The 14,313-nt window shown below is 39.2% G+C and overlaps 1 long non-coding RNA gene across 1 annotated transcript; it reads left to right on the forward strand.

Annotated features, from left to right (window-relative positions):
- The first annotated feature begins 2,517 nt into the window (after positions 1–2,517).
- LOC115420099 (uncharacterized) lies at positions 2,518–13,535 on the forward strand. Its single transcript, XR_003935500.1, has 3 exons — positions 2,518–2,656; positions 10,827–10,833; positions 13,524–13,535. It is a non-coding gene; the product is annotated as an uncharacterized LOC115420099 (long non-coding RNA).
- Positions 13,536–14,313: the final 778 nt, after the last annotated feature.

A 14,313-nucleotide genomic window follows, 5' to 3' on the forward strand; every position in this document is an offset into this window, starting at 1 on the left:
ATGAACGAATGAAATATGACTATATGAAAATATGACTTAGGCCATTATGCTATGAGACTAACGATTTGCAGAAGTAACTGGAGGGTGTCATGGGACGCCTCAATGGGATGCTGCCGTTGGCCTCCGTGGACATAAAAAAGGACTTATTGATGGAACTGAAACACACAGATCACCTCTATGACAGAGTCAGGGAAGGTTTCCTGCTCAAAGAAAGGAGGTTGGATTTTGTATATAAATAATGAGCATCTTGTTATTTTGTGTTTTTTGTATAATATTGATGATTTCTGTAATTGTGACATCATAGCTGTGGTATTAAGAGGTGAACTAAGTCGAGAAAGTCCTCGCTGATGGCCCGGGTACCAAATGCACAGCCTGCCACAAGGCAAACCTGAGAGAGCATCTGTGTCCATCCCATAATATCAGTCCTCCAGGTCAACTGCAGCAAAAGAGTAACCTGGAATGATGACCTGACACACACTCAGTGCTGTCGACATCCTGTTATGCAGGGGCCTCACAAACCTGTTGAGCCCCGTCAAATTCAAAGTTGGCATGGTTCTTGGGAATAAGGAAATACCCAGTCAATAGAAACCAGCTTGCTGGTCATCCTTCACTTCTGTGATGACCTTCTGTGCCAGTAGAACCAGAACTGTGATGACGGTTTTACACTATTGAAAAAGCAGCTGACTTCATCAGTGAGGGAGGGTACAGAAACTGTAGACAACAGCCTTGGGTCATGGTAGAAATGATTCAGGGGTTGGCTCTGTGGGTTTCCCAGGCCAGAGGCAACCAGGAGCTGCAGCAAATGCTCGGAAAGTGAAGAGAATAATTCAGTTTTGGTCTTCACTCAAACATAGTGGGGGTCAGTGTTGTCTTCACTCCATACAATGGGAAAAAGTAAAAGAGGAAGTCTGTTCTGAGCAACTGTTAGAAAAACAACCAACCAAACATGGTGGTGCAGCATGTTGGACTGGAGTGTTGTGTTCAGTGAATGCTCACACTTAGGGGCCTCCATACTGAGAAATAGAATACACACTAATCAGCTATATTTTTCTGTGAAACAGCAGTTCCAAACATTCAGTAAGTGAAATACATTTTTTCTTCATTTTATGCCCCAGATATTTTATGGTCCCTCTGTTGAAAATTTATGATTCATGCTATTTTATCTGTTGTTTTCTTACATTGTGAAGCACTTTATAACCTTGTTAAAGTTTCAAAAATGTGAATTAACCCAGCTGAATACCCCACTCCATCATCTCCTATGGTAACCACAAAGAAACACAAAGTGCCTCATTAATGCCATTGTTTTCTGGTTGTTCTGGTTTTTAAAATAAAGGGGATATTATATATATTATAACTCGGATCTACTGAACTGTATTTGGTGAGAGTAATGCACTTTAACCTCTGAATTCTTCCCACTATACAATGGAGGAAAGGAAGAAAAAGAGGTCTATAGAGTGCTTCTGTAGAAACATACCAGTGCAACTCTATGGAGGGAACAGAAGGTAATCTTTTTCCTCTGTGGATAGAAACAGCTTATTCCACTCGAGTCGAATGACTTGACTTAAGGAGTTTGGAGGATGGAAGGTGGTGCTGGCACAGCTGTTTCCAAAATTATAAAATTTGATTTCAAAGACTTTAATAATGAAAACAAAAAAAGATTCACTGTGTGCAAGGTCTGCACTGCCAAAATTTTGGACATCTCCAGCACCATGTTGAATTTCATTCGGCATTTCAGACTACACAAGGAAAAGTAAGTAATGTCGCTAGCTATACCATTCTTTTTACCTGACGTTAGCTAACGTTCCATCTCTATAAGACAAAAGTGCCAAGAGCTTATGGCATTAAAGAACACATCAAGTTTGAATCATGTTGACATTTTAGTTTTTAATTGATCCAGCTTATCAAATAACAGACAATTTGACTAAAATATGGTATGTGAAATTGGCAGATTAGTTTTGGCTTGCGCTAGCTGCTAGGTCTACTTTTAAATGTAGTTTGTTAGCTGCCAGTGTCTGCAGCCCCATGACTATGAAGCGCAGGGCTAATGTTTATCTAATACATGCTTCATAAATTATTTATAATCAGTATTGTTATATGAAAAGTTTGCGAGGAGGCAGAGGAGGACTATCGCACTAAACAATATTACCTATCATTCATTGTTTCTGTATCTCTCTCTGACACATGCACATACACTCCACTGTCCACTCTCACATGCTCTCTAACTCTCTCTCTCTCTCACTCTCTCTCTCACTCTCTCTCTCTCTCTCTCTCACACACACACACACACACACACACACACACACACAAAAGCATACACGCTTAATCATGGCACAAACATTAAGTCACATTTAAGGTTTGTTCTCACACAAAAGAGTGAGGCCTCTTTGAAGGAGAAATGGACATAGAAGTCATACTTGTTCAAGTTCATTCTTTGATGCAATGTGTTTTTGCGACATATTGAAATATTTATTGCAAATAAAAGTCCAGCATTTTAGGACAGATGTCTTCCATCTTATTATATTTCTATGACTTGACTTGTGACTTGCTTGACCTAAGCTTGACTTGACTCGACGCTAACAAAAATGACTCAGGACTCAGGACTTGCTTGAGACTCAAAGGTTAAGACTTGAGACTTGCATATGTGTGACTTATTCCCGTCTCTGGCTTATTCAGAGGTAAAAAACAAAACAAAACACTGATTCTTACTTAATATTTATGAATATTGTATTTAATTTCTGAAGTTTGATTCCCCTATTACACATTGGATATACATATGTTTGTTTGCTTGTGGGAAGGCAGTTTGCACTGTTTTGAGAAACCCACTTGTCAAATATTTTTACAATAAACTCATTATATTATGTTTGACAAGTGATCATGTGGGTTTAGGTCAATGGATCAAACAGGGAAGTCTGTTTATTCTAGTTTAACATTGTTTGTACTCAGCATTTGCTGAAATCTGTTTTCCTGTGAGTGCGTATACATGTTTTAGAATGCAGAAATCACTATGTGTGCACAAATATTTGTATTAGTATCTATTGAAGCATGTGTGTTTATATGCAGCATATGTTGCTGATTTTTCTTCATGTGTGTGTGTTTGTGTGCATCTTTGTGAAGCCAACACCAAAGCAGGAGAGATGAGAAATAAATAGGATTTTTATTTGATTCCTCCCCAATATTCGTTTAAGTAAAGGGGAGTAATATCGCTGTGACAGTCGCTCCTCAGCAATTCATCCTAGAAAAAAGAGAAGAAAAACAGATGAGAGGCAGGGGGGAAAAAAGCTCTGAGTAATCATTTTCCACTCTCCAACTGTAATTCAGCTCTGTGTGTGTGTGTGTGTGTGTGTGTGTGAGAGAGAGTGGAAGATGCTATTGAGACATTGTCTGCTCTGTGCATCTGTGTGTGGGAATGTGTTTACCAGAAAGCAGGTACACTGAATTATGTGTGTGCTTGTGTGTGTCACCCAGCAAAGCAGAAATTCAATGGAGTTTATTGTTCAGGGAGGTTTTATTAAGATGCTACATGAGATATAAACCCAATGTTTTTATTTCTCAGTAATAATAGCAGGGGAAAAGCCTATAAATGAATACAGAACCACTTTGCGATTTTAATACCATTAATCAGTTTGAGTTGAGTGGTTATTCTTTAAATGCAGGTCATATCAGAGAGACTTCTGAAACGGTCACTGCTTTAAATAAGGTTATCAAGCATTTACCAAATGATTGTGTGGTCATAGTCTCTGATGATTTATTTGGGAAGGAGAGAACGATGACCCACTGACGCCTACAGAGGATAACAGGATGTTATTAAAATGCAGGACCTCCAGAATGCCCCTGCCATAACCAGCTATTAAGCCTTATTTACTGAAGGAAAATGGAAAAAACCTGTTTGTATGAGGCCAAAAATTAGCTTGTTTGGACCTGGAGGCAAAAACATGCACAGTTCAGTTTTCAGTTTGTAATGTCAGATTATACAACCACCGCTGAATGCACCATTAAGTAGTTGATAGTGTCTTATTTTGTGAAACACTGTGTCAAAGCTGTTGGTATAAATGAGTCCAACACCATCAGGGGTAGGATGGTGTACAAGGAGCCTCTACATCTACATACACTCCTTATGACAGTGTATACTCATATCTGCAGCAATTTTAATAACTGGTTACTGCTTCTTGTCAGCCAATCATCTTTGACTCTGAGGTGAATCAAAAATGTTAGTTTACCCCATTGTCAAATCATAAATGTATTCAGCTGACACCTGCAGTCCTGTATGGCCACTTTCTGTAACTTCAACAGACTGACTGAGGTAGGTACACACACCTCACAGCATAGCAACATTAAACACAATGTTTATGTTGGGAATCCCTGAAGCATTAAATAAATAAATTCAGTAACAACATAAACAAAAAACAGTAAACAGTGTGATAGTATATTTAACTAGATCCATTTTGAAGTTTTACTTTGAAAGGCAAATTGCCAACGTCCTGCGGGAGTTAGCTCATGGGTGTCAGCATATTAGGCTGGATGAGACTAAGATTTTGGCATTGATTCCATGTATGTATAACATTCTCACTGGCCATGAGGGCCGTTGGCATTATATTTTACGTAGGTAGCACTAGAGAGGACATTTTTGGATGTATGGGGTTTGTTTTTATATTTTATCAAATTTTTCACCAGACGTGACATGCGTGCCAGATTTGGTGAGTTTTTGAGCATGTTCAGGGAGTAAAATTTAAGTTTAAAGTGGCACGGAACAATAATATTAGAAAACGCCTTTCAGGCAAGTCCTCTCACTCTACAGCCATGTTTTTCAACCTTGGGGTTGGGACCCGACATGGGGAATTCAAATGAGGTCGCCTGAAATTTCTAGTAATTGATAAAAAAGAATGTACTAATAAAAAATTGAGTTGAGAGAGACAGTCCCAATGCATAAAAGACGTGACAAACTCTGAAGCTGAAACTGAAGCACTGTGGTACTGTTTATCTTTCAAATGTTCATTGTGGTCATGCGTCGTCATTTGTGTCAACTTATTTATTCATTCATTCATTTTCTGAACCCGCTTTATCCTCACTAGGGTCACGGGGGTCGCTCGGTGCCTATCCCAGCTACTTATGGGCGAAGGAGGGGTACACCCTGGACATTTCGCCAGTTCATCGCAGGGCTGACATATAGAGACAAACAGTCACTCTCATATTCACACCTATGGGCAATTTAGATTAACCTATTAACCTATCAGTGCATGTCTTTGGATGGTGGGAGGAAGCCGGAGTACCCGGAGAAAACCCACGCAGACACGGGGAGAACATGCAAACTCCACACAGAAAGATCCCACCCCCATCGACTGGTGTTGGAATCAAACCCAGGACCTTCTTGCTGTGAGGCATGAGTGCTATCCACTGCACCACCGTGTGTTGATTTAGTTTAAGGTTTTTTGTTTTGTCCCTTCCTGTTTTGTTTTGGTGATGGTGGTCACCTTCCTGTTTTTGTCTGCACTCTGTCAGTCTTGTCATTGTCTTCCCTAATTCCCTCATTGCCTGCACCTGGTGTTCCTCCTGTGATTACCCACACCTGTTTGTGATCCCTGCTCTCCCTATATATTGTCCTCTCTCCCTTTGTCTGTTGTCAGTGCGTCATTCTTGTTACCCCCGTGAAGACCATCTCGTTTATGTATCTTGATCCTTGCTTCATGTATTTTTGTTCATCTGGTTTTTTTGTTTTAGAATTGAGCACATTTTTGCTCCCTCCTTTTGTTCTCCTGATTTTGTATTTTTTGGATTCTTGTTTAATTAAACTCCTTTGACCTCTCAACCCTGAGCGTCTCGAGCATTTGGGTCCATGCCAGAGAGTCATGTCGTAAAAATTGTGGTTGGTTTCAGATGCTGCAGCTCTTTCATAATTCATAGTTTGAGTTATTGTTTGTTCAGTATTAATTGTCAGCCTTGTAAATACAAGCTGAACTGACTTCATATCCTGACCAAGGAAAATAAAATTCTCACTTTGTGCAGTAATTTACATCTGGCTTTTCTGCCTCTGTCCATAATATACATATAATATACATTATATAGACAAAATGTCGTCTAAAATTAACATTTATATGCAACATAGTATAGCAAACTATTACATGATCAAAAACAAATTAATTTTAGTAAAAAAAAAAAAAGTCTCCATTTTGAATGTCTGGGGTCACCAGAAATTTGTGATGTTAAAATGGGGTCACAAGCCAAGAAAGGTTGGGAGCCACTGCTCTACAGGTTTGGTTCCTAAATGTACAATGAAGTAATCCCATAAGATAGCCATCAGAATTGTAAGGTGGTTTGTGAAAGCTTGTCAAATGAGAGGAATGTACAGATATGACTATACCCCAATTCTTTGCTGTTTGACCTCATTAACTCTATATTTCACTCATAGAAATAATCTGAAATTCAAAATTTCCACCTTAGTGTGCTATTGGAGGACCTAACAAGACTTTATTACTTTTGTGAAGTTTTTCAAAAAATTGTATTATTATGTAGAAAATCAAGGTCAACAAAGTTACCATATTTGGTTCCTTACCTATAAGTGGCAAAAATAAAATAAAATAAAATAAATGAAGTAAATATAAAAAATACAAGAAAAACACACGAAAAGTCAAAAGATCATGTATTTTACAACATTAGAATAAAATAGGACCTCTCTTAATACTTCGGTACTATGCTGCAGACAGGTAGACAGTGGTGCATGTGGGGTTAAAAACAAAACACGTCTCTAAGTGACTAAAACTGTGAGAAGAATAGACTGTTCCCCAGTTTTCTTTCCCACTGTCTGAAAGTTTGATTTAAAGGAGCAGGATGTTTGAGGACCGGCCCCGGTGGCCAATCAGTGAGTAGAAATGATGCTTTGTTTTCCCTCATCCACTCTACCACTCTTTCATAAGCCTAGTGAGCCAGATGAGTTCAAATATGGTCATTTTCCACTGAGCAGCTGACAAAGTTAAAGTCTGTTAGGATTTAGTGATGAGAGTTTAGTGAGGAGATTGGTATTAGACCAAAATGTACTCTCATAATAACTCTTACTCTGATTGTTTCAATAATATATATCAACCTGAACCTGACGTAAGGCATAATGCCAAACAGGAACACCTTTCAGTGATAGAACATTCAACTGTATGTTCTATCTGAAATCAGAAAACTGCATTTTAATTCACATTCTACTGAAGAATTTTAAATACAGTTTGAGAGTCATCAGTAGTCAAGTCAAGTCATCAACTTTATTCATAAAGAACTTAAGCATCCATGCCTTTGATTTCTACAATGCACTGTAGTAGGTGTGTCACGGAGTACGCTTTTCCTGTTTCAGTGGTACATAAATTTGACTATCGTCTGCATAAAGGTGGAACGAGATGGCATGTTAACAGAGAATTGAGCCAAAGAGGAAGTAAGTAAAGGGACACAAGAAGAGGCCCAAGTATAGAGCCTTGAGGCACTCCACATGTGAGAGGTGCAGCATCAGACTCATTAGGTCCAACATGGACACAAAGGCTACGTTCAGACTGCAGCCAAATGTGACGCATATCTGATTTTTTGCCATTATTTGACCTGTATCTGGCCTGTTGAAGACAGTTTGAACAGCACAAATCCGATTTTTTCAAGTCCGACCCAGGCCACTTTCATATGTGGTCCTAAATCCGATACATATCGGATATTTTGCAATGCGACGTCAGTCTGAACAGCCAGGTCACATTTATCCAACCTTTACATCACTGAAATGCCAGCACAGCCTGACTGCAACATGCTTGCGAACAGATATAGGTCACCGGAAATGAGTGTCTTGTCATGAGAGTTTTACGGAGAGGTGGTCACAGATATATTTAAATGTTGTTCTTGTCATTCAAAAGTTAAGAATGAAGTCTGTGTCAGTGTAGCCGCTAACATCACTGTCCCACCGCTCCTGACTCCGACTCCACATCCAAATACTCCATTGTACAGACGTAGCAGCCATTGCACCACAAAAGGCCACAGCAAAGACCTGGCTCTCCTCTTTTTTTAATCTTCTACTTAAAATTATTTGACTGTAATGGTGCTGATTTCGGTTTTAGAGAATCTTTATCAGTGCCACACACACACCGATACGAGATGCCTCCATATTTACTTCTGTAAACACAGTGCGTCAGGACCTCTTTTGCGCATGCGGGTCACTTCAGGGTCGCATTCAGTTCATACTGAGAACTCGTAGAAGTCACATTTAATTTGTAAAATGAACGAGCACACAAAAAATCGGATTTCACAAAAAAATTCTGAATTGTGCATTAAGACCCGCTGTCTGAACGTAGCCAATAAGTCTGTGTTAAATCAGATCTGAACCACTCTAACACCACACCCTGAATGCCCACCCGGTTCTCCAGGTGAGACAGGAGAATCTGATGGTCCACTGTATCGAAGGCAGCTGTCAGGTCCAACAGAACCAAAACAACTCAGTGACCAGAGTCTGTGGTTGAAAGCATGTCATTGAGAACCTTCAACAATGCCAACCCAGTGCCATGACGAGTTTTAAAGCCAGACTGGAACACTTCAAAAATGCTGTACTCAACTAAGAATGATGTTAAATAACAGTGAACAATTTTCTCCACAATCTTACAAAGGAAAGGGAGCTTGGAGATTGGCCTAAAGTTTGAGAGGACAGAGGAATCTAGGCCAGGGTTTTTCACCACCACATGGTAAAACTCACAGATACAATCCCACTGAAACAGAACAATGGAGAGAGATGGAGAAGAAAAGAGATGTTAAATATCCAGTGTGTAATATTTAGAGAGATTTAGGAGGATTTAATATGATAAATGATATTTAATATTCCAAATTATTTTTTGTTAGTGTAAAACAAAATTAAAATGTATTTCTTTGCTGACACCATAGAAGAATGTAGGTAGTGGTGGTGGGGGATTCATTTGGTTACTGTCTGATACTATATGGCTAGATGCCAATGAAATTACATTCTGAACCTTTAATCCATTCAATAAAAGTGGGTAATATGATATAGATCATGTAGCCAAGTTATACAGTAGTCCATAAATTATACAATATTTTTCTGGAAAACTCAATCTTCATCAGGCAACACATCACAATGAAGACGAATGAAAATAATTATATTTTTATTGTTTATTGATCCTATTCCCTCGATGCTTTCATGGTCCATTTGTCAACAAAATCCAGCAATAAATGTATATAAAGTTAATAGTGACTGGTACACTGTTTGAAAAGTACGAAAAAGCACAAAAAAATAATGGAGTGAGCGAATGTAAGAAATCAAGCGTTTGTCTAGGACCAGGCTGGATCAAATTAACTGTCAAACTGACTGATAGCAGGGATCCAAAAAATGTACAATATAAAAATGAAAGTAAGGAAAAAACTGTGAGGCACTCTGAATATACAAATAAATATCCTGTATTACCTTATGAAGAAGCCACTGTGTTTTAACTGTGAACAATGCAAGAAGCGTGAAATTACGTGCTTTGTTTAAAACTTTTAAAACTAAAATGTGATATATGACACTGTTCATGTAACATGTGAATTAAGTGACAGAACATATAGCATAACAGATGACAAAACAACACAAACAAAAAGAGGAGAGAATAAAAATCAATGAAAATGCTAAGAAAACAGAAATAAAATATGTAAGAGAGAAAAATACATCAATACACATCTAATATGTATTGTGGTGCCTATGGCAAAAATTTTTGTCTGGTCAAACAAACTAAGTCCCGTACCTCTCTCTGTACACATGTACCGTATAAATTGTCTTGGTTCATTCTACAGATGTTTTCAGCTCAATAGTTCTTACTCTTGGACTTCTTTCTATGGCTGGTTTGCTATTGTACGATCAGCCTATTTATTTTCTTCTTTCTGTTCTTCTTCTTTCTTTCATATCTTATTCTTATTCTAGGAAATGTTATTGTACTTTTGGAATGAAAGCAACATTTGATGTATTTGGCTGAGTGTACTTTCTGATATGTAGCAGGGCGACATTTGTGTAACCACCATTAGGAGGTGCACAGCATAAAAGCACCCTACTGTCATTCCTCCTCTGCACCCGCTTACTTCCACCTTCTGGGTTGGTGTCTGGTGTGTCCTACCTCGCCAACACCAGGTATGAGTGTGCCACGCCCTTCTTTTACAGATATAACTGTTAGCTGTGCATTAATTAGGGGGCCAAGCCCGCGGGGACTGGGGGACGCGTATGCTGACTGGGGGACGCGTATGCCAGCATACGCGTTCCACAGTTCCAGCGGTGCTGTGGAACCCTATTGTTTTTGTACGGATTTTTATTCTTCAATATTATTCTTTTTATTTTTCCGTTGATAAAACTGTTACTGCAGCCTAAACCGTACATGGTATGGTGGTGCAATTTGGAGGGTTGGTCCAGACCCCTGCAGGGACCTCAGACGCAAAAATGCGCATATATTCACCAGTAGGGGGCGCTATAATCAAGGATAATGTGTTTTGGTCTATAACTCCCACAATGTATGTCGCACATTCAAAAACCTTATATCCTCGGATTCCCTGAATAGTACTGAATCACGTGAGCTAGGCCACGCCCATTTCCGCCATGACTTTTTCCCCCGCAAAATCACAAAAACTAAAAAACCTACTTTTTCTAACTCCGACTTGGGAGTTTTTCCGATCTGCGTGAATTTTCGCACATACACTCTTCTCATGGACGTGATCCAAAGTTATCACAAGAATTTTGTTTGGTGTAAAAATACGCAAATAATTAACGAAAAAATTTCTGTAGCTAGCTAAAAAAATGCTAACTCTTACATATCTTGGTCAAAGTAAAAGCTATCAACACCAGATCTTAGATCCTTGGTTCTCATGTGACTGTGAGGGTATGAGCTGAATTTGGTGAATGTTGGCCACTAGGGGGTGCTGCAAATATAAAAAATTTATATCTCCTAAATGGCTTAACCAATTTCTACAAAATTTGGTGGGGATGATGGAGGGCCGGTCCTGAGGCCATCTCTTGAAGGTGGGCGTGGCTGAACAATGTGGGTGTGGCTTATTACAAGTTAAACAACAAACATTTCCTACAGCTGAACTGTTCTGCTGAGGGCTGCGAAATTTCTATGGACCCTATAGAATAGGACACAGATCTACCAGAGCAAAAACTGTGGATGTGCTCCACTAGGTGGCGCTATAACAGACAAATACGCATTTTTGCCTATAACTTCCACATTTTAAATGACACATTCATAAACTTTACATTTTTGTATTCCTTGGATAGAAATGAGTCTATTGACATAGGCCACGCCCATTTCCACTGCATATTTTTCTTTCTAAATTGCTATATATCAAAAACATACTTTTTTGAACTCCTACTAGGGTTTAAGCCCCATTGGCTTCAAACTTTGCACAGACAATCTCCAGAGGCTTCTGATCTAAAGTTATTACAATCAGTTTGCTGCTGTAAAAAATGTGCTAGTTATGAATGAACAAATTTTTTTGCTAGCTAAAAAACACATATTGTTGCATATCTTTGACAAAGTATATGCTATCAACATCAAACTTAATATACTTATTTTAGATGTCAACCAGATGCTCTGTGCCAAATTTGGTACAAATCGGACAATAGGGGGCGCTATAATATGAAAAATATGAAGTCACAAAAAAGTTGGTCCAATTCACAGGAAATTTGGTGAGTATGATGTGGGGTCACTCCTGAAGCCAGCTGTAAAGTTTGGTAATGATTGGTCAATGTGGGTGTAATTTATTACAACAAATCCCAGTTCCACACATTCCTCCTTTTGCGTTCCTAATGCATTGGTCCCATTCCAGTGAATGCAGGGAATCCGGCTCCAACTGTTCCTGCAGCCTAAAGCGTACATGGTAGAGCGCTGACATTTGGAGGGTTGGTCCAGACCCCTGCACGGAACTGAGACGCAAACAATTACATATGTCCGCCAGCAGGGGGCCATAGAACCAAGGTATATGCATTTTGGTCTATAACTCCCACACTGCATATCACACATTAAAAAACCTCATATCCTCAGATTCCCTGAAAAGGGTTGAATCACATGGGCGTGGTCAGGCAGATTTGAGGGACGACCTTTTAACCAGCAAAATTGCAAAAACTGGAAAACCTACTTTTTCAAACTCCTACTTGGGATTTGGTCCAATCTCCTTGAATCTTACCATGTACGCTCTTCTCATAGACATGATACTAAGTTATCAATAGAATTTTGTTCGGCCAAAAAATTTGAAAATTATTGATGAATAAATTTCTGTAGCTAGCTAAAAAAATGTTAACTATTACAGTTCTTGGACAAATTAAATGCTATAAACACTAAATATTAGATACTTGTTTGACATCTCAATGTGAGGGTATGAGCCGAATTTGACGAATGTTAGCCTCTATTGGGCGCTGCAAATATGTGAAATTTTTATCTCTGAAACGCCTTTACAGATTTCTATGAAATTTGGTGAGTATGATGTGGGGTCACTCCTGAGACCAGCTGTAAAGTTTGGTAATGATTGGTCAACGTGAGTGTAATCTATTCCAACTAATCCCAGTCCCACACATTCCTCCTTCCACTCTACTGGTGCATTTGTCCCATTCCAGTGAATACAGCGGCTCAGACGGTGGAATACTAACTCCAACTGTAAACCCTTATGAACGGGGCCCAGCCTCCACCAGCTCAGCCCCAGACCCACGTCCTTCAGGGCCGACTTCCATGGGCTCTGTGGGGCCTGGGGTCCGAGTGGGCGGGGAGGCTTGGCCCCCGTTCATAACTGCTCGCAGTTCTAGTTTAGTTTGTTTTAGTGTCGTGGTGTGGCAGAGCCCAGTGGTGTCGCTCTCCATGGTCGAGCAGGGGGGTTTGGTTCGGTTGAAGCGGCCAAAGGTCTTGTTTGTGGTGCCCGCCTGCCCAGCCCCCCTCCCCACCCCCGAGACGTGTGTGTGGACCAGTTTGACCACGGTGTGGCCTACTGACCACATGTGGTTGAGCATCCTGATGGGGTAGGCTGTAATGGTGCTCAGTTTTCTTTTAAACATCTGTTGGTGAACCTACAAGTAACATGAATTTTATCCCTAGGCTCTCCATGAAGCTGTGACCTGGACTTGGCATGCTGCCTTGCCTTTTTGCCACGCTTTTCACCTTGCCTTTTTATCATGTCTGTAATGATGTGAATGATTTGTTATGCTTTTAACTGAAATACTCAAAAAGATATTGAAGAAACTCAAAATAACTATGCAACTTGGAACTATTAAATTAATATATTGTGATATATGGAACACTTCTGCCTCATCAATGAATGAACCTGTGTGTCCTTCTGGTCTTGGGCCTATCTCAAGCGGTGTTGTCGGTTTTTGTTCATTTTGTTTTATTTAATTCATGCTAAGTTGTATTAGGTTATCTATAATTTTGTCATGCTATAATGTGCTGGACTTGCCACATATATCCGTCATTGTTTATGGTTTTCTTTCTGTATATTAGTACTTTGTAATCCATGTGATGTTTTATTATGTTGGTCGGTCGTCCATGACAACAGACAAAAATTAGCTTCTCTGCTAAATCTGGTGCACGCATCTTGTTCTTCGCAACTAATACCAATACACACTGTCCTGTAACTAAATAAATACTCACATACTGAAATTGCTAAAAAAGAAAAAAAAATAAATAAATAATTACAAGAAAAACGGGTTGCAAAATAACAATTGTGATTGATATACAGGGTGGGGAAGCAAAATTTACAATATTTTGAGGCAGGGATTGAAAGACAGTGTATGACCAATTAGTTTATTGAAAGTCATGAGAATTTCTTTGCCACAAGAAAATTGACATAATAGACAATGTTTTTATTCTATGTGTCCTCCTTCTTTCTCAATAACTGCCTTCACATGCTTCCTGAAACTTGCGCAAGTGTTCCTCAAATATTCGGGTGACAACTTCTCCCATTCTTCTTTAATAGTATCTTCCAGACATTCTCGTAATAGTTTTGCTCATAGTCATTCTCTTCTTTCCATTATAAACAGTCTTTATGGACACTCCAACTATTTTTGAAATCTCCTTTGGTGTGACGAGTGCATTCAGCAAATCACACACTCTTTGACGTTTGCTTTCCTGATTACTCATATGGGCAAAAGTTTCTGAAAAGGTATGGATAATAGTGTTAGGTATGATTATGACATCAATATATGTTTGGTTTCAAAACAATTGACGTAGTGCCTGCTGAGAAAAAACAACTAAATGTTCATTGTAAATTTTGCTTCCCCACCCTGTACATTTTCCTTATTACTTTATTAGATCTATTTTGTCAGCAACAATACCCATGGAGGCTGCAGTGTTTAAA

Source organism: Sphaeramia orbicularis, chromosome 5, assembly GCF_902148855.1.
Source record: "Sphaeramia orbicularis chromosome 5, fSphaOr1.1, whole genome shotgun sequence".
Lineage (NCBI taxonomy): Eukaryota > Metazoa > Chordata > Actinopteri > Kurtiformes > Apogonidae > Sphaeramia > Sphaeramia orbicularis.